General features: G+C 41.2%; 1 long non-coding RNA gene across 1 annotated transcript; it reads left to right on the top strand.

The window, feature by feature from the left end:
• The first annotated feature begins 200 nt into the window (after positions 1-200).
• On the top strand, positions 201-18,558 carry LOC125887252 (uncharacterized). Its single transcript, XR_007449157.1, has 3 exons — positions 201-232; positions 499-641; positions 16,777-18,558. It is a non-coding gene; the product is annotated as an uncharacterized LOC125887252 (long non-coding RNA).
• Positions 18,559-21,233: the final 2,675 nt, after the last annotated feature.

Here is a 21,233-nt window from a genome sequence, read left to right as displayed (position 1 = left end):
TTGATATGCAAATTATCATTTGGAGGGGGTTAAGTGTTTCCTTAACTCTGCTCTGAAATTAATCAGTATATATCAGTATTTTTTGCATTGTGTCAGCCATTGTCACCACAGGAAGTGATAAGTCGTTGTTTCAGTTTTACACGCCCAACTTTCCTGTTCTAGTTCTCTCTCAAGAGCTCTGATATAAACTGACTGTACCTGCCGAGTACCAAACAACGTTAGCATTTAGCTGGTGAGTAGAGCATTTAGTAAATAGAGAGACAGATATTTTCCCCTTGAGGAGTTAGTGGAGACTGAAACAAAACCACAAGGAGAGCAAATATTGAAATTATTTTCATCAGACAGAACCACAGATTTATTAACATGTTTACCATTTACTTTACATGAGAATGTTCTCACAGTTTGTTTCTGCTGCCCTCAGGTGGACAAAAATAATGACTTAATGCAGGTTTAATAACTAAAATACTCATGTTCTGCCTCTTCTGTTTCTTTGCTCAGGTGGTCATCCTGCTCCTCCTGCTCCTCCTGCTGCCTCCCTTTAATGTCGGGCGAGATCATGGTACAGATCACAGACAGGATCATCCGACCATCCAGATCATAGTCAGACACCCTCCATTTGTTCAGACACTCTCGTCCATCAGGTGAGTGAACAGAGGAGGTGACTCTCACACACATCCTCCCCTCAGACTCCACAGTGTTAAAGTGGTTCTGGGTGTTAGCCAGGGTCTGTATGTCGATGTCCTCTGGGTGCAGTGGAGTCACCAGCAGAAACTCACTGTTGTGAGGCTGCTGAGGCGTCCTACTCCTACTCTCATCCAGATGGGAAGTTGAGCTTAACTGCCACACATAAAATGTTTCTTGGTGCCACGTTTGGTCAAACAGCTCATCTGTTAAGGGGCCACAATGTAGTGTAGGTAAGCAGGCAGCCAAGGCTTTTATCTGGCCGTCAGTCAGAGTAGACAACCTCAGGTTCGATACCTCCATCTTGATCACCATTCGCTTTGGCTGTACCTGGTGATCACCTGTGAGTTTCCCAAAACAAGGAGAAACAATCTGTCTTATAATAAACATTTTTACCATACTCAAGTTATTTTGTGATGCAACATCACCAGAGGAGTCTGGATGCTCTGTAAACTGTGCAGACTATAGCATGGCCTACCTGCAGTTTCATTCCAGCAGACTGCTGACTTGAAAACAAGTGTCACAACATATCTTGCTACGCCTTCTGTAAAAAATCCTTCAGAAGGAAACTCTGCCATTTTTGCTCAGCTGAAACAGATTTGAATGACTGCTTTTTTTGCATCTGACTGAGCAGAATTTTTTGAATCAATACAACCCAAACATTCTGAATGCTCACTGTTGTTGTTCAGTCGTTGTTCAGTTGTTATTCTGAAGTTTGTCATTCTCCACAGTGAGACTTCTTACTTTTCATGGCAACATTTAGCACTTGTACTCAAGTAAAACTTTTAATGCAGGACTCTTACTTGTAACAGAGTTCTACACTGTGATGCTGCTACTTTTAAAGATTCAGTGTGGAGGATTTAGTGGTGTTTAGTGGTGAGATTGCAGAACTGAAACTTCTCCTGTGTTTTAAGTGTGTAGGAGAACTACAGTAGCCGACACAAATGTGTGAAAACACAAATGGCCCTATGTGGAGCCAGTGTTTGGTTTGTCTTCCTTGAATTACTGTAAAAACAAAATGGTTGACACTGTGAAAGAGGACCTGCTCTGTATGTGTATATATATAACGGCTCATTCTTCTTTTTTTTCAAAGATTTTTTTGGGCATTTTTGCCTTTATAGATAGGATAGTTAAGCGTGAAGGGGGAGAGAGAGGGAGATAATGACATGCAGCATAGGGCCACAGGCTGGAGTTGAACCCGGCGCACTGCAGCAACAGCCTTGTACATGGGCCGCCTGCTCTATCCACTAAGCCACCGACGTCCCTAAACAGCTCATTCTTAGGTGACAAAAACACAAAGATTCTTATTTTCAGGTGATTGTACACTGATGCTAACATATTTATGAAAATGATACACTGTTTCTGCCAATAGATGCCCCAAAATCCCACACACTGGACCTTTAAAGTAACAGTGTGTAGAATTTAGTGCCATCTAGTGGTGAGGATTGCAGATTGCAACCAGCTGAAACTTGTAGTGTGTGCCAAGCATGAACTCCTGGTTATAATTCCTTCAGTGTTCATTGTTCAGTAGGTTTTTACAGAGAGCTGAATTATCTGTAGAGGTGTCTGCTTCTCTAAAACAAATGAACCAGGGGATTAAAACTGGCAAAAACACTGCAAAGCCGTTTCACGTAAAAAATAATTTAAAAAAAAAAAAAGAATAAAAAAATATTTTTCCAAAGCCGCTCATCGTGGGGGCGCTACTAACTACCGTGGTCGATGAAAATGCAAAAGCACAAATGGCCCAATCAAGAGCCAGTGTTTGGTTTATCAATTCTGGGCTACTTTAGAAACATGGTGGTGCAACATGGCGACCTCTGCCTGGTGATAAACAGCTCATTCCAAGTTAATGAAAACATGCTGATTTTTATTTTCAGGTGATTATACTCTAAAGAAAACATACTTATTAAGTTATATTCCATTTCTGCCCATATATCCCCCTAAATCTGACACACTGGACCTTTAAATAAGTAGCACTTCTTTCATCTCTGGATTTGTCACTGCAGTGTAAATAGCAACTCTCTGAAAATCATCTCATCTAATCTAATCTTCAACTCTAATATTTGACTGTGACATTTAATTCTTGACAGCTGGTGGGGAAAGTTTTAAATTGACTTTTTGTCATTTTTATGGGCTTTGTAGAGTCGTAAAACTGGATGATGTGTGTTTTATATCGGGGTGGGAATCACCAGAGGCTCCATGACACGATATTATTACTATTCTTAAGCGAAGTTACAATAATATTTCAGTTTTAAATGCTTTGCGATATGCTGAGTATTTTGATAACACATGTATTTTATATATATTGGGATTCATTACCTTTTGTCAGTCACAAATGATGTCCTTTAAAGGATGACAGCATCTGTTTTATCTAATAAGATAAAGTTTTCAGTCTGTTCATCTCACTCCAATAATTTCTAACGCAGCAAAATATTGTATTTGCAGTATTAATGATTGATATAATAGCGGCTGTATAGTTACTATGGCTGTCAAAATAATACTTTAATTTCAATTAATTAAAGGCACTGTATGTAAGAATGTGGCCAAAACGGTTACTGCACTCAAATTCAAATTACTGCCGCGAGTCGTCTCCGCCCCCCCTCCCCTACAGATTTGAGGTTGCTGGACAGCGGCACGCTGGAGACTAATTTGTTTACCCACGGGCGGCTGCCGTGGCAGGGCCACGTCGCCGCGTCCTTGATCTTCGGTTTTCCAGCGGACCGTTCGTGCAAGTCCGGCTTCTCTGCTGCTAACGCTGCTGCCGGGATACAGCTGAGGAGGAGCCGGCTGCTAATGCTATGTACTGGGACACTGCTAATGCTGTTTGCCATGCTGCTGTAGCTCAGTCGTAACTGTAACTGATGCTGAGACTCTACTGACTGCGTGACTGGTAGACGGCAGTGGGTGGCGCAACAGGCCAAAACACAAATTCAAAACATAAACATGATTTGCGGACCGTAAAATTTTTTTTTAAAATGCGAATATTCTGGCTGTACTATTGTTGTCGGTGAGATCAGTATGTTATATGAACATTATTCCTTAGTCTCTGTGACATATTAGGAGGATTTTACGACTATTTGCTTTAGATTTCTTACATATAGCTCCTTTAATCACAGAAAAAAAAACACTTTAAAAAAATGAATGCTGATTAATCTCGTTCTGTGGTGCCCTTTGACCCGGTGCATTATTAAAGGCCACAGTGGCTTTGTCACATGATGGAGGCAGACAAGACGACGTTGCTTGGCCCCATGAATGGAATATTTACATTTAAAAAACAGCTAGATGAAACTGTTGATAGGAGCACTGTTCTCTGCAGTTTCTGCAGTAAGGAATTTTCATACCATCGGAGAACTTCAAGTCTCAAATATTACCTTAACACAGGATTTAGCAGCAAGGGGCCCAAAATCCAGCTTATCTACCACAGATCTGCCAAAATTAATTTGAATTGAATTTTTTAAATGCTGTCACAGCAAAATAGATGTGTGTGATTATGCTTTTTTTCAATCACATGACAGCCCTGATAGTTACAATATTGCCACATGAAATATCCTTATACTGCGCTGTATTGATTTAATCCCTCACCCCTTTTTTATATAAAATGTTTTTCAGATAGTGGCTGTTTTGTTTTGGGTAAATCTTGGGGTTAAAACAATCTCCACACTAGATATTTCTGTGATTGAAATGTTAGTGCAGCATTCTCTTCAGCCTCAGCCTGCTCTGCAGATAAAAAGAGAGGAGGAGTACATTTAGATTTCTCTAAAGGCCGAAGGTCTTTGGAATCAGAAGGTGAGTGAATGAATGTACGGTAACAGAATGTATTTAGAAGGACAAAATAAAATAAAAACTACAAGAAAAAGAAGGCGTGTGTGGGTGCCCAGTCTCACTCTGCAGACAAAAGCCCGTCACTGCAACCTTATCACCCACTCAGTGTTTTGAGACATGCCACAAAATAACTCACATTACGCTTACATAAAGAGTGCTGGCTGGCATCACATCACAACTCATCATCACACGTTACAAAATGAATTGCTTCTTCGAAGGGAAACGATTCATCTCCTCAGCTGTCGGTGTAGGAGGTGTGCATATGGCTATGCTGAAATAGCAAAACAGTGCTATGAAGCTGCAGGGCTGCATTGTATTAACTTTGGTTGATGAAACACAAAGATCCGAGCATCAGATTCTTCACAGTATCACCTGGACTGTATGTACCATCTGTGGGTTTATACTATGCTGCACTTAGCTACTTTTTGAAGGCATCGAGTTTGTCGTTATGCAATCCTGTCCTTTCTTCGGTGGTGCTATAGTGATTGTTACCAAGGACGCATCTGAAGCCTGCGGACTACTTGAGTAGAGTTGTTACATAACACTGCTTGTTTTTTTATCTGGATTTGTCGTGTTGCCTGCTGAAACCCGAGGGAGGGTGTGACGTCTGATGAGATATTACCTCAACAATACCGCAGGGCACAGGTCGTATACACAGTAGCTGCAACTAAATCCACTTGTCATGCACAGGAACATACAGTAACCACGAGTCAGTGCCTGGTTTGCAACTTGCAGTGTTTACTGGGTAATTTTTCAACACATATTCCAGCTATTACTCCTCACCCTCACTCTAACTCATCCTTCCTCTGCTGTAGCAACATCCTTTCATTTGTACACACACACACACACACACACACACACACCTTGACACCACGTTTGTATGCTACATAAGAAGCTACAGCCAGCAGCCGGTTATCTTTGCTCAGCACAGATACAAGTAAAAACACGTACGTGTAAAGAGGTTGATCTACAGGAAGTTATGTGCCACAGTGTTATCGGTGCAGTGACTTCCTGGAGTGTCTGGTGGTTGCCTGGTAACCTCACCTTGACGTCAAGACACGTCACTAACCACAACATGTCATTTGTGTACTTTATGGTTTAAGCAAACAGAACATGTCGTGTTAATCATTGAGCGTACGAGTTGCTGGTAAGTGGACTTTGTAATCCTGTCCTCTAGAAATTACGTTTGTATGTTCCTAAGCTGCTTTCTTAATTAAGTTGTTTTGGCAACGTACTTGCTGCCTGAATTATGTTCAGACATTTTTTCTTTTCGGTGATGAAACATTCATGTACCGTGTTGGCTTCTGAAAGAGGTAGCTGGGGGGATGGCGAGTGCACAAAGGGCAGGACCTTGACACCAGAACTTCGGGTTTGCGTCCACACCTCTTGTTTTACCTTTAGGCAACAAAAGCACTTTAATTAGGCCTCGTGTCCACAGAAGCATATTTTCCCGGCTGAAAATGCCAGGCGCTTGAGAGTGCTTCGGATGCACAGTGTTTTTACAGCTGAGAGGCTTTGGTTGCGTCTGGTTGCTATGATATGAATATCCATGGAAGTTAAAACTTTGGCACAAAGCAGAGTAGCCTACTTGCTCTGGATGAAGGAAAGGCTGACGTGCGAACGGAGAGAGGACAGACCTGCTGGTCTATGTGGATTCATGAAAGGAAACATTCTAACATATATATATATATATATATATATATATATATATATATATATACATACATATATACAGTATATTAACATATTTCTCGTCCACTGTTGTTGTTGTTCAGCACTTGTACATTTTAGATGTGGCAGTTGGTTTTCTTGGTATTTGTCCCGCCCCTCCTCCACTGTGGCTGAACGGCTGGGTAAACAGTGACAGTGACAAGTGCAGTGTTCTACCCAAAGTTAAACATTATTCAACTATGGGCTTCCAAAAACAGCCAACGAGCAGCATTCAGTGCAGAATTCATGCTCAGTGTCTTGTCACATTGCAGGCGTTTGTAAGGTGGCGCTAATACATGGCGCTCCCATTGCAAAGAATCCAAAAAATGTATTGGCCTCAGGAAAAATACTTTGGTGGCCATGACCCCTAAAGGTTAAGGAAAGTTTGTGATTTCAGTTGACTGATAATAAAAAAAGGTTTAAAAAATAATGCTGTGGTCACAATGACTGGATACTGTATTGCAAGATTGCCTATATTGGCATAAAACAACAGAAATATGCTACGTTATTAGTGAACATTTTTACTGATCCGGTCAGTGTCGACATTTTGGTGATTTGCCAGGTATGTTAATTTGCAACATTTTCCCTTTATGTTAATAGAAATAATAATTTGCTTGGTATTACATTTACCTAAAATGTATTTACTGTTTCAAATCATTTGTATATTAACTTATTTTTTCTCTGAAACAGAGCTTGACTTTGTTACCTTTGGACAGAGCCAGGCTAGCTGTTTCCCTTTGTTTCCAATCATTGTGCTAAGTGAATCAACCTACTCATTTAATTTCACCTCACGTTCTCCCAACAAGTACAAAAAGTATCATCCATTTAGGCAGTCAGGCTATCTTAGCATCTAAGGTCAGGGGTCATGTGCCACGGATTTCTTAGCTATAGCCCGAATCACTGTGATGTCATACTAACATTTCCAGGTAAAAAAACAAACAAACTGGCAGTTGATTTCAGTTGCCAAGAAATGTGAAATTGGCAAACTTAAAATATAGTATATATAGAAATATAGTTAAACTCAGTGGTCAGGCCTTTCTGACGTTTCTGCTGTGCTTATTTTATGTGCTGTGTTGCTTTGCTTATTGCTTTATCTTTGATAAATCAAATCTACCGTCATGGAAGCTAAGTAATTTACTGCTGTGGATGGGGCCGCAGTAAATCATATTTTAGCCATTAAAAAAATCGATCAGTTTAAATGTACACCATATTTGAATATTTGCTCTGCACACTGACAAACTAACTAATCAAGACAGCGATAGATCAGCAAGTCAGGTTCTGAAATAACTGTTGTCAGTTGAGTGTGGTGGCTTTGAGGTAACGGCTTCAGTCCCCTGTCAGAAACAATTGTCTGACGGTAAGCAGTAAAAATATTCTAAATATAAGGTACGCTTAGACTGCTATTCATTTTTTTGGTTGGGCCTTTTTTTAGGTGGCTAAAAACTAACTTATTGAGGCAGCATTTGCTCAGTGCTGTTTGATTTTATATTCATGACTCGAGGGTTTTCTACCCTTAAGTTATTGTAAATAAACATTGAGATACCGTCTATCCTCAGGCACCCAGGACCAGTCTTTGAAGCCAATTTTTGTAGAGGCCAAACAGTGCAATTACAACTCCTGGATGATGCCACTGGGCCAAATATGACTTTTTACCATAGACTTATGTTTGGAAAGAGGTGTCTGTAACTCAATGGATGCATTTTTTGAGCATCACAGGCCCCACGAAATGTCTCTTTTCACTATTGGGATTTGATTGATTTAGTTCGATAACATTTGGAAAGTCCAGAAGCACCACAAGATTAAATCATTTTATCTCCATTTAAGTTAGCAGAGTGCTAAACCCGAAGTAGCTGGCTTGGCCGGCGGAAATCTCTAGTGCTCTACAGGCCAAATGATGCAGTGAAACAGGGCCGATCATCTGGGTAATTTCATACCACAGAAATAGAGCTTTTTTGGCTCCATTTCATAGGCATGATTGAGGCCCCACCTTCAACACTCTTCAGGTCTCTTTATACATCCGTGAGAAACCTCACTGTGACGTCAAGACACAAACCATGACTTGTGATTTATGTACTTTAAGGTTTAAACAAACAAGACATGCTGTGTTAATCATTGAGATTCACAGGTGCTGTTAGGTGGACTTAGACTGAGCCAGGCTAGCTGTTTCCCTTTGATTCCAGTCTTTGTGCTAAGCTAAGCTAACTAGCTAAAGCTTCAAGTTTAACAGACAGATATGAGAGTGGTATCAATCATCTTATCTAACTCTTTGCCAGAGAGCGAGTAAGCACATTTCCAAAATGTCAAACTCTTCCTTAAATTCCACTCTTCTTCAACTTCTGCCTCATGTTCTTCCAACAAGTACAACCGTTGACACCCACCGAGGCAGTCAGGCTGTCTTGATGTAGCTGTAACTTCAGCGCAGACTGTGAAGTTAAACTGAGCTTTTGACAGTTCAGCAGTCTCAATTTAGTTCGTCTCTGTATGCTGGTTGTCAGAGCTACACAAACAGAGCCAGAGAGGAAGAAGAAGGTGCATCAGAGTGAAGAGTGGAGAGATATTTTCAGTGTCTCAGAGTCTTAGAGTTTTCCCTCTGGTGAAGATGACGGATCGTGTGAGGATGGTCAGGATGTTGGGCAGCGGGCGGAGGCCAACTGCGGACTGTGGACATTTAGACAGGCATTCCTTGCAATGCTGTGGCTGTGGATTCCCACACAGCTGGAAGCAGGCATTAAAGTGAAAGAGAGGTCAGATAGACAGGGAGAGTAGTAACAGGTGCACATGGTGCTGCAGGAAGATGCTGGATGACTGACAGCCGGATCAAACGTGTCGTTATTGAAGTGATGATGAGGAGGGGGTTTTGGAGGAGGTGAGAAGTTGATGTGACTCAGCCGTCAAAGCCACTTCCTTTGGCATCTCCAGGATAGACAGATGAAAGGGGCGACTCATGGTGTGGTCAGCTGACTCACCATATAGGAACGGATGCTGGGAAGGGAAGCACGCGCTGGGTGATGTGTGATGTGGGGGTGGGCTTATGTGTGTGAGTGCGCTCGGCCTTTGGTGTTTGACAGAGGCACAATTATTCCATTTCCCGTCACACCAGAGGAATGCATGTTGAGATTCCTGCTCTGTGAGTCGTGCCCTCTCACCTGCCATCACCATACGGATCCTATTTCACTCTTCCCTTTTCCCCCTCGGCCCGGGAATCCCCTCAAGTTTGTGTGCTTTTACTCATGGAGGAAGTTGCAGCGTTTACACAAGCTGCGTTGCTCTGGTAATGATTCCAACTCGTGGTTTAATTTAACAAAGCTGTGTTCCTGTTTTCTCTACGCACAATTTATTTTGCTCATTTAAAGGAGGGTCATGAGTCTAATCAAGTCTTAAATGAGAGTCGAAACAAGGAAAAATGCTGCTAATTTCATAGCATTTCAGAGCTGGTCACTTACAGGCATGGGGGAAATAAATCAGGGCTATAATGTTGATGAAGTGTGTAAACGGAGTAAATTGCTTGTTTGCGTTGGCGAGAGCGAGGATGCTTTGTCATGCTGGGTGTGTAATGTTTGTGTGCGAGAGAGAATGAGCTTTTGTGGTGTGTTTTACTTCCTGTATGGTTAATTATCTTGTGAAAACTGGTTTCCGTATCATTGATAACTCATTGTTTACACCCTTCTTGCTTATTGTAAATATAGATATTAACACAGTGCAGTCTATCTACATGCGTGTGTGTTCCTGTGTGTGTTTCTGTGTGTGTGTGTGTGGGAGCTCGTGTTGACTCACAGTTACAATAATGACTCTGGCAGAGCAGTTGGATGAACAACTCACGCTGACTGTAAAGAGCAGAGAGGGAGTGAGAGAGAGGAGAGGGGGCTGTGCTCTCCCTGGCATCTCCATCTCATAACTCCTCTGCCGCTCAGTGTGTTCACACACATACACACACAGAGACACACGCGTTCATACAGCCTGAAGACAACCCTGAGGACTACAGCATGTACAGTTCAGTATAATACACTCCAGTCAGAGCAGCGAGTGTGACAACGTCTTCAGGGAGGAAATAACGCATCATGTGGTAGGTGACGGCTCATTTGCAACAGGTTAGTGTTTGTGTCTGTCTCTGTCATCATGTGTCTGTTCATTTATTTGGGTGCTTAAAGACAAAAATGCTGTTTTTACTTACACTCTTACTGTTTAAATTAAAAGTTAAGTTGTATAATTTTATAGGGTGTTACTGAAGGTGACGTAGCAGTTTCACTTTCAGTCTATTTTTGAACCACAGTCAGTCACCTGTAGCCATGCCAGGGGACCGGTTTCTATCGTGTCCTGAAAAACTTGTTTGGCTTTAAATGTTTGCTCTTTTTCATGAGGAGCATTCACTGGAAAAAAAGTAAACAACCTCTCTCATGAACAAGATGAACACATTTGTGTTGACAGTGGGAGGATATTAATCAGCAATCTTTCCCAGGATGGAGGCGTCTTCTCTGACTTACTATCTGGTGATCTTGAATGCTGTCAGAGAAACACTTTCTCTGTGTCACTGTGCACTCACAGAAAAATGTGATGCTACTTGGTGAGTCTGTGAGATTGGTTTTCAAGGCTCTACATCCTGCCTTTATGCTTAATACTTGGCTTAATGTGTCTTTGCACAGCACTCTCTGTCTGTACTTTGCTCTCTTGCGCTCATATCTGAGTGTTGCATATGTGAGTGCCAGGTGACCACACCTGGATCCTGTCCTACATCGACGCAGGTATATATATAGCCACAGTACACATTCCCTGCAAACCTCATTCTGTCATTTAAATCCTGCCTGTGATGAAGTTTCCCTTTGTCTGCACAGTCACTGATCTCAGGCGAGGCGATAAAGGTCCACACTAATTAACAGAAGACTGGCAGGTCTCTAAAATCCCCCAGTTACTCATCCTCCGACATCAAATACCGTGACATTTATTTCCATATTTCTTGACGAAAGTAATTCAGCTGCTGCTTCTCTTGCGTGCTCGTCTTCATACATAACCATCACCGTGCCAAGGCAGATACATGGTTTCATTAACATGAGACGATGCACTGCTGCCTGTTCGAAATGAAAAGCCCAGGAAATATTTTCTATGACTCAGCTGTCACAAGGTTGATTGCTTTAAGTAAAGGAAGCAGAGCTGTTGTGTTTGCAGATGACGCAGTTTAGGAGTTGACATCATCAACTGTAAGTGGACAAAGAGGTGGACTGACTAATCTTCAGTTCAGTGTCCTGTGATTAAATACAGTTAGGGATGGGCTTCCTCCATCTGGTCAAATGTCCAGAGCCTTACTGGGTTTCTGATCCTAACAGCATCCTGTAGACCCGTGGTTCCCAACTGGTCCAGCCACCGGTTCCAGATTTCTCATTAGTCATCAGTTCAAGGTCCACACAGATTAATATATTCAACATCATACTTGTGTTTGGACAGGTCGTCGAGCTAGTTTGCTGTCTCTGTCAAGTAGCCGTCCATTAGTCACTGTCTCTACAGCAAGAACTAGCACTTCAAAATAAAAGCTCTGTGCCGTAAATTTACTGTACTTCAAAATAAAGCATGTTTTTTTTTTACAAACTTGACATGTTCACAAGTCACTTGTGGTCCATTCAGAATGGATCCGCGACCCACTTTTGGACCGTGATCCACTGCTGTAAAATTAAACTACACGTCTCTTAAAGATTTTTTTTTGGGGGGGGGGGGGGGGGGTGGGGGGGGGGTTTTTTTGCCTTTAATGAACAGGACAGAGTGAAATGGAGTGAGAGAGAGAGTGGGGTTTGACATGCAGCAAAGGGTTACAAGCCAGAGTCAAACCTGCGACCGCTGCAGCGAGGCATCACCTCTATACATGGGGTGCCGGCACTATCCACTATGCTACCGACACCCCAACTACACGTCTCTTAAAGCAAATTTTAGGAAATATACTTATTCACTTCCTTGTTAAAATTTGATAAGACGAGTGATCCCACCGTCCTTCCAATATGAAGCCACAGCCAGCAGCCAGTTAGCCTAGCTTAGCATTAAGACGGGAATTGAGGAAACAGCTAGCCTGGTTCTATCCAAAGGTAAGAAACCGCAGTTTGATGATTAATATAAAGATATAAAATGGTAATTCAGAGGCAAGTTAGCCATTTCCAGCTGTTTCTTGTCTTTATGTTAAGCTATGCTACCTGGCTGCTGGCTATAGCTTCATATCGTAACAAACAGATACATGAGCAGTCTCAAACTTTCAGCAAGAAAGTGAATAAATGTATTTTTCCAAAATGATGAACTTCTCCTTTAACCCAAATGAACCCAGCTAGCACCAGACATCGATATGACAACAGAAAGACACTGGACTCTTACATCGGACAGACATGTTATTTTGTTTGAAACAAAAATTGGGTTTACAATATTTTAATCGTCTAAGAGCATTGTGATTTCACGTTCTTCATACCTCACAACTAAATGTTGTCATGCTACGTCAAGATGCAACCCGGTCTCAGTCCAAAGTCCTCGAAATCTGGCGCTTGCAGTGTCAGACACTGACGAAAAAAGCCGTCTTTTAATGTCGGCATGATACACAGCTGGTTGCCATTATAGTTTAATGGCGCTTGGCGGTGTCAGGGGGAAACACAGCAGGGCAAAAACGAAAGTTAATGCGGCAAAAGTCCCGAGTAGGGGGGTGGGAGTGGTGGTGGATATGTCCAACAAACACAGACTTTCAACAGGGAGAGCAGCATCCTGTACGATTCTAAAGCTAAACCCTGTTTTTTGCTAAACCCAACCGCGATTAGCTGATATGACTGGCGCATGGAAGAGAAAGTCTTGCTACACTAAGTCTCCTGAAAAATTGGCCAGTGCCCTCAGAGGCTTTTCATCATCAGAGTGATAGTCGACGGGTCCTGAGATTGTGATTATGCTAAAATATGTGGGCATGTCACATGAACAAAAAAGGCATTTTATTAGGAGTAGATCATCATCAGAATGATCCTCCAGTAATTTTTCTGCTTTGTTCCTGAAAATGGAGCTGTTGTTGTTGTGGAGGGTAAATGCTTCAAATAAATGGTGTGAGTCACCTGAAGGTGTGACTGTCACATGTCCCCCCTCACATGCTGAACTTCAAATTGACTAAATTCATCAGTCAGTACCTCAGGAACTTAAACGTCAATTCTGCTTTGCTTGGGTCAATAAGCCTCCATGCTCGTGTCATGATAAATAGAAAACCTTTCCACTAGATTCACTCCTTCCTCCCTTCCCTCATCTCGCTGTCTCACGAGCACATGATTGCACATATTCATGGGGTTATACCTTCCACCATTAAGGATAATTGCTCTGCTTGCCCCAGGCGTGAACTCACTTAAGCATGCTGAGGAGCATTCAGTCTGATACGAGCATGAAGCTGCAACGAGAGACACACCACCTTCAGGAAGAGCTCCAGGGAACAATACATTACAAGCATCATATCCTCCTCCTCCGTGAGTCTCTACTGGCTCCTGCTCCTCATATCCGACTGACTGACTCACACGCTCTGGATTCTTGGACGCTTGATGACTCCAGACAAAAATATTGAGAGTGATGAGAGATAAATTGATGACTACAGTTTCTGTGGATGCCTCCTGGGGTCACTCTCATTGAGCTGCGTCTCAGTCATCAGTCGCAGTTGGGTGATGCAGAGCATTTACCATCAAACCCAGAGGAGGGTACAATTTAATTTCCTTTCACTTAACTCATCCAGGGTGATGTGGCAGAGACTGTACCGTGACAAATCATGTCCTTGAATGGAAACACGATTTATCCTTTTGTCTCTGCGTGTTGTTTTTATATTTATTTAGATGGGATTTGGCTCATGAACGCGGTAGGAAAGAAGGGGAAGAGGAGGTGTGATGAACAGTGTGTCATATGATAAACCTTCACCCCCTTCAGCTCCTGTTCAAATTAAGCCATCTGGGAACAAACATGAGTCACAGCATTATTATTAGACCCGCTAGACCTGTTACCTTTATGTTGCACATTTAATGTCAACAGTATTTCTATAGCTCAGACCTGGTTATTCAACCATAATGCATGTTTTTAAATCACCTCTCGCTTCTCTTCCTGCTGCTGTTACCTCACAATATCTGTTGTCACATATTTTTTTCATATTAAGGCAGCAGTTCACATATGTCAGCAATGTTATAACACTGTTTTGACTAGTGTTTAACTTCACAGGCTGAGCCGTATGGAGGATTTGTCCTTGTAAGATGTCGACTGACACATGAGAGGGGCAGGATGGAGGTGTCCACCCTGCTTCTGCTTCCATTCATCCTCAGTTTGCCCTTTCCTCCAGCGCCTTCTACTCTTAAAGGAATAGCGTGACATTTTGGGAAACACGCTTGTTCACTTTTCCCCGAGAATTAGAGGAGAAGATCCACACCGCCCTTGTTTCTGTCTGTTAACCCTTTGAAAGCAGCACAAAAAAAGTGATGTTGCTCCAGGTTTCAGACGCCTTTCGCAAATATTTAAACCTTTGAACCTTGGTGCGATTTCTTTTCATTTTAAAATCATGTTACAGAATTACAATAATTTAACTTTTTTTTTTTTTTTTTTAGTAATTTTCTTTTTAATTTTCTCTTTTTACTAATTTCTTGCTATTTTTTGGGTCATTTCTTCATTCATTGCTCACTGCTTTCTTTCCATGTTTTTAAAAGAAATCAAGACAGTTTGCTCAGGTTTCAAAGAGTTAAACATGAATTTACAGCCAGCGGGCGGAGGTGCTGGTAGGTGGATATTGTTACCTTCAGACAGAGCCAAGCTAGCTGTTGAACCCTGCCTTCTGTCTTTAAGCTAAACTAAGCTAAGCTAACTGGCTGCTGTCAGATATCAGCTCCTCTCAGCCTCATTTCCACTGCATGCTTCAGTTCAGCTCAACTCACGTTTGGTACCAGGTGCTTTTCTCAATTTCGTTTTACACTGCAGATAGCACATGGTCAGTATACAGTGCACCAGGGATGAGGTTTGGCTGAAGGCCGATGCGGAATTTAGCATTGCACTGGTTCCCTCGTCAAAAAGCCTGTGGGATTTTTCCATTGGCTTTTTGATTATTGCCAAAAACAACCTCTGTAACAAACGTTTACGATACAACATGTTTTGTTCAGCAAAATAATCTTCATAAATGAACGCCACTTTCATGATTATTGAAGCCTAAATGCAGTCACCAGAGTTAAAAAGCTAACCTTAGGCTACTTAGGCTACTTATTAGCAACTGCCTTTTTAAAGATGCATAGAAGCTTCAAAGTTGACGAGTGGGTTGTTAGACATATTTTAAGTCATAGAATAAAAGGTGAAAGCCTCCGAAGCTTGTGTTAACCACCAACCTTATTTCAGACATCTAACCAAAAACCCATTCAAAAAAAAACATTGACTTTGAGACAAGGAAACCGTTGGTGGTAAAATGCTGACTCATTCCAGAGTTTCAGGACTCATTCCTAGAGCACTCTGTAGGCGGGATTCTTTACTGATCGTTACGGCCACACCATGTGAAACTGCCGTGATATTATCTTCAACGCAACGTGTGTTGCTCCATTCAGTTCCTGTTGGATCCTTTCATAGTAGTATTGCCAACTTGCCAACGTGACTTTTCAGACCCTCTTTAACAACTTTATTTCTAAAAAGTGACTAGTAAAAATTTAGCGACTTATCAGGGCCATCAGGGAAAAAGTAAGAAATATATTGTTAGTCAGGAGGAGATGTTGCTAGCTGTAGAAGTGGAAATTCAGTAGTAGTGAGTTTCCATGGTTACGTTAATGCTGAAATAAAGTTAAATTGGAAGCGCAAGACAGTGGGGTACTATAGTATTACCACCAGAGCTATCCTTGCATTTAAATGTTTTGCTGATGATTTTTCTGTTGAATCTAATTCAGTGAAGTTTAAATGTTTCCATTGTCTTACGTACAAATTAACGTATGATGATGTCATCAAATATATAAATGGGCATATGAAGTCGTGAAGGCTTTAAGCGACTTTTGGAGCTACTTTTATTGGCAATGTGCTGGCAGCACTTTTTTATCAGCAAATGGCAGGTTTGTACTGTGTTATGCAATTGACATTTCTAGTATTGATTCTCTCTGACCGGTCAGTGTTCTGTAGTGTTTTACTGTAACTCCACCTTTAGTATCGTTTCTATCTAAACCTCAACCAAGGTGGTACCCCTACCCCCTCTCTAACATGAGAGTGATTTTAATCTTCTCTTCTTATTCTAAGAAAGAAAGCCGGTAAGAAAAGTACCAAATGTCAAACTGTTCATTTCAAAACACCTCACCAATGCTAAAATGTCATGTCATGTTCCTGAAGTATCATAAAAAATGACACCATGTCAGTCTGAAACTTGATATGATTGTTTTTTACTGTAATGTTGTTGTTGTGATGAGTTTTGTCTCTTTAGGTGGAGTACCAGGAGACATGCGGGGGTTTCCTCCGCAGCTTGTCTCTACAAAAAATATCCCTTTGAACTTCATGACGTTCGCTTTAAACTCTCCCCCACTGCCGGGTCACTTTTTGGCACTGGCTTCTAATGTAACCACACCCTCTGCTGTTCGTTTGTAGAATGGGCCACTGTGCAGCGAGAAGAGCAAACACAGGACAGCCTCCCTCTGCAAACAACAGCTACTTTTGACCTACATCTGCATCCAATTAGCAGCACGAGGCCAAGACCAGTCAGTGTTACACAATACCAAGGATGTCTGTTCATGTACCCAACATGTCTTGTTTTGCTTGTCTCACTAATTCACTGTCGATATAAAATCAGAAGACTGCACTCAGAAACTGATTTCATCTGGTGACGTAGATGTTTGTACCCAGTCTCTAGCACCATATGAAATCAGTGCTCTGGGAGGTGGACTGTCAGCATGTACAGACTCTGTACATGAATATCCGAAATATGAGATGTTATTTTTGTAACGTCACAAAGTAGGTCACATTTGTATAAATTACTGTTCATTCACTAACTGCTCACAGCTGCTGTCCTGCTTATTGTTAAACCTTTTCCTCCCTTTCTCTGTCTCCCATCGACTCAAGCATACTTTTATCAGTAATACGCTTTCATTGATAAATTCTGAACCCATCGGCGTTGTTGTTTAGCACATTTTTGAATTTTCAAGCCACACTATGTAACTTTTCCTGAACAGTGGCCATAACTGGGATGTAAGAGGTGATGGTAAATGTAATGTAACATTCACAACAATACACAGCTTAAGCTTAATAACATTTGCCACAACAGGCCAAGGGCGTATATCTGGTTTGAAAAGTAAGGGGACCCATTTAAGTGTCAGGGGGTCCTCCCCCAGAAAAAAAATTGCAATTTAAATCCCATTTTCTGCATTCCTACATGGATTTAGGGACTGCTGTAACCAAAAACAACATCTGGGAAATATTTAAGTTGGTCATAATAATAAATTCTGCCAGAATAGTATTAAATATCCTGCTCCTTTGTGGCATTTCATCAGATCAAAGTTAGAAGCTCAGTTTACATTCTCAGCCAGAATCTGACAGCTAGCCAACCAGTAGCATATTTAGCACAATTTCTGTGGTAAAAAAATAATATGTTTTTGATATAGACTGTAAAAATAATAGATGTAGCTACTGTGATGTCACCTGCCTGTTCTGAAGCCTTGAGTTTGACATTTCAGCCGTCGCCATCTTGGTTTTTGGGAGCCAGAAGTGACCATATTTGGGTGACAAGCTGACACTGTGGAGGAGGGTTAGGGTTAGGCCGAGAACTCTATCAGCAGACATCCTGTCACTCAAATCAGCCTGCCCTTCATTATTCGTAACTTTAAGCCTTAATAAAATGTAAACGGGTGAGTTGCTTAAAAAAAACATTCACTCCCTACAGTTGTCGTAAATGTTGAAATTAGCTACAGAGACCAATACTGTTTTTGTACCAGGCTGTAAACACGTTTATTACTGCTGTGAAGTTGGGCATTTCAACATGAGGGTCTACAGGGATTGACTCACTTCCAAAGCCAGCCTCTAGTGGTCATCAGAGGAACTGCAGTTTTTGGCACTTCAAGTTGGTGCAAGTTTTCAGCCTCAGAAGTCAACTTTTTATTATTATTAGGGAGAATGATGTGTTTTTAAAAACTACATAGTCTCATTTAAAAGCTTCATTTCCTGACTTAAGTCTGGTACCACCTATCTTCATGCTTTTCATCCCATTACAAAGTTTTCTCTGTTTTTTTTCCAGCTGATTAAGAGATGTGCTATTTAGCATTTATCAGAACAGATGAATGCAAGTGATGGCTACCTTATACAGTTTTAAGACAATCAAATGTTGATAAAATACTGAAATAAACTTGTATTTTGTGGTAATAAAATTGTAAACTTACATTCAGGTGCCTGTTGTGTCCTTAATAATTCTCTCTTTGGCGCAGCTACAGTACTTGTCCCTGTTTACACTCATCTGTACTCAACAGGAGATGTAACTGCTTTGTTTCTTTATGAGCTCTCAAGGTTTTCTAGCTTCATCTGAAATCAGTTGAAAAGGCTGTACTTAATCCCATCTCCGTTGTTGAAAACATATTACATAAGAAACATTAAAAGCCTCGTCGCCTCTTTGATGGATTTAATACAACAAAAATGTGTCCAAATTGAGACTGAAAGTTCTCTTTGACCTCGGAAAGCTTTTTTGGAGCTGTTGATCCCTCAGTCTGACTTGTCATGGAGTTGTAGGTGTTCAAGTTGCTGCACTGTTCTTCTCGCCGTGTTGGCTTATAAAGTAAGAGATTAATTGTATGTGACTGAAAGCTCTGGAACAGCCACTGAATGGCCCCTGTGGTGAAATTATTTTGTCAAATGCTGCTTCCAAGTTCAAGAATGAGCGTTCACATTGAAGGCTCTCACCATAGAAGGCTGTTCAGTAGTCTTACATTTGCAGCCCAGAAAAACATATTGCTCAGGCGGGTTGATAACTCATCACCTACAACTGCCAGATGGCATAAAATAATATTTGAGTTAATACCAATGGAATATCTAACATACAGATTTGAATGTAAAGTGAGTCACTTTTTAAAGACTAGGCCATACTTTTTCAAATATAAACAGAAAAGACTCAAATACTATACTAAAGGGATTGATGGCATGGCCAAGCCATTTTGCCATGCTCTTTTAAGTGCAGCCCCCATGGCACGTTGAACTGACATGCACGGAAATTGGTAGGCACCTGTATCATGCCCTGACACACAATGAACCCTCTTGGACCCATAGGCCAAACCCAACAAGAAGTCAGCCATTTTGAATTCCATTATCATTTTTGGCATTTCCCACGTGTTGTATTATAACAAACTCCTCTGACAAATTTCATTGGATTGCCTTCAAAATTGGTTTGTGCAAGCTTGACTATTTTGTGATCAAAAGTTATCACAAGATCTACCTCACGTTGAAAAGCCCGCCTGCTGCAGAGCATTGAATTTTGATGTCTCGCCATGAAACACGAAATTGCTACAACTTTGGAGTAAATGGTCCGATCTGCACCAAACTTCACATGATTCATAATAGTCCCGCCTTGACCACATCTATATGACAATATTCAGTCATAGATATAGTGCCACCTAGTGGTGACAGGAAGTACGTCTTTTCAGACACTTAATTTTTGATTTACCTAAAATTTACATGCTGTGGTCCATATGCTGTACAAAAACATGATGTATCATTAGTGTGTTCTCAGGCGCCCCCTAGTGGATACAGGAAGTGGTACAAAATGTGAAATAGGTCATTCCAGTGCCCACACTCTGTGAAGCATATGCCATCTCACTCCTGGGTGCAGTGTCCGACTTTGACAGAAATGGACTCCCACGTCACCTGGTGTCCTGCCAGCCCCCCAAGTTGCACAGAGGTGCAAAGGCCCGTTCATCGCTGCTTGCAGCTTTAATTCATATTTATTTTCCTATCTCTTAATCAGATGTATTCAGTATATTGTGTGCCTTGGACATTTTGTCTGGGAGAGCTGGGTCAGATGTTTGGTTCTATTGGCCACTGCATTGCTGTGTTTGTGTTGAAAAACTATAATAAAAATATTGCAAAAAAAAAAAGGAACTTTCATTTTAAACTTTTTGCAAACATGAACAAGAAGTGTGCAAAAATAAATAAATAAATAAGAATGATTGATTCCAGGACATCTGCTGAGGAAGAGTGTCAGATACAACTGAAAGCTACTAAATGACCTTCAGGTGAGATTTTGTAAAATACATCCATGTGTTTGTGGGATTGTTTTTATTTCATTCAGCTATAAACACACACTGTGAGATGGTTTCTATGTCTTCTCACCCATAAATACCCATTACAAAATGCTTTGACTTTATGAAGACACTACAGCAGTGATGTCAGGCACCATATGTCATGTGACTGACATTTATGTTGATTAAAGTGGAGCGGATGGTCACACTGAGGTGATGATGGGCTCCTGAAGGACAGAGCTGTAGGGTCAGAGGAGCTCACCATGTCCTGTTTGACTGATGGTCATGTTGTCCTATGGGAGCTGATCAGACAGGCTTCTGTAAGAGCATCTGTAAGATCTGATCCTGATCCTTATGTGAGGGTAACAAAAAGGTTTATTGCCATCACCAGTCTTACATAAGATTATATTTTCCTTTGATTAAAACCATTTATCCAGTATCACCAAAAGCAATATGCATGAGATGAAAAGGAGCTACATGGAGGCATCCTGATGAAATATTTATATGATGACATAATTTTCATAATATTTGCATCCTTGCCTCTGAACACAAACACATCTATGTATTCAAATAAAATTCAAAGTATTTTCTTTTCCTTGTAATGCCTTACAAGCTTACAACCTTCTCTAGCCCTTTAGTTCAGCTCACACGTTGACTGTCATGGCAAAATTAATCCACAAGGGATAAAAATAAGATGTGGGCCCAGTTTGACCTCCTAAATTAGCTTTAGATCTTGAGCTGGTTTGCTCAGGATTTCTGGAACTTTGGTGCTATCTAATGAACCAGCCTGCGTTTCTACCAGTGTTGATCAGAACCTTTGTAATCAAGGAT

This window comes from Epinephelus fuscoguttatus, linkage group LG4, assembly GCF_011397635.1.
Source record: "Epinephelus fuscoguttatus linkage group LG4, E.fuscoguttatus.final_Chr_v1".
NCBI classification, from domain to species: domain Eukaryota; kingdom Metazoa; phylum Chordata; class Actinopteri; order Perciformes; family Serranidae; genus Epinephelus; species Epinephelus fuscoguttatus.
This window is presented reverse-complemented; position numbering and strand designations above follow the sequence as displayed.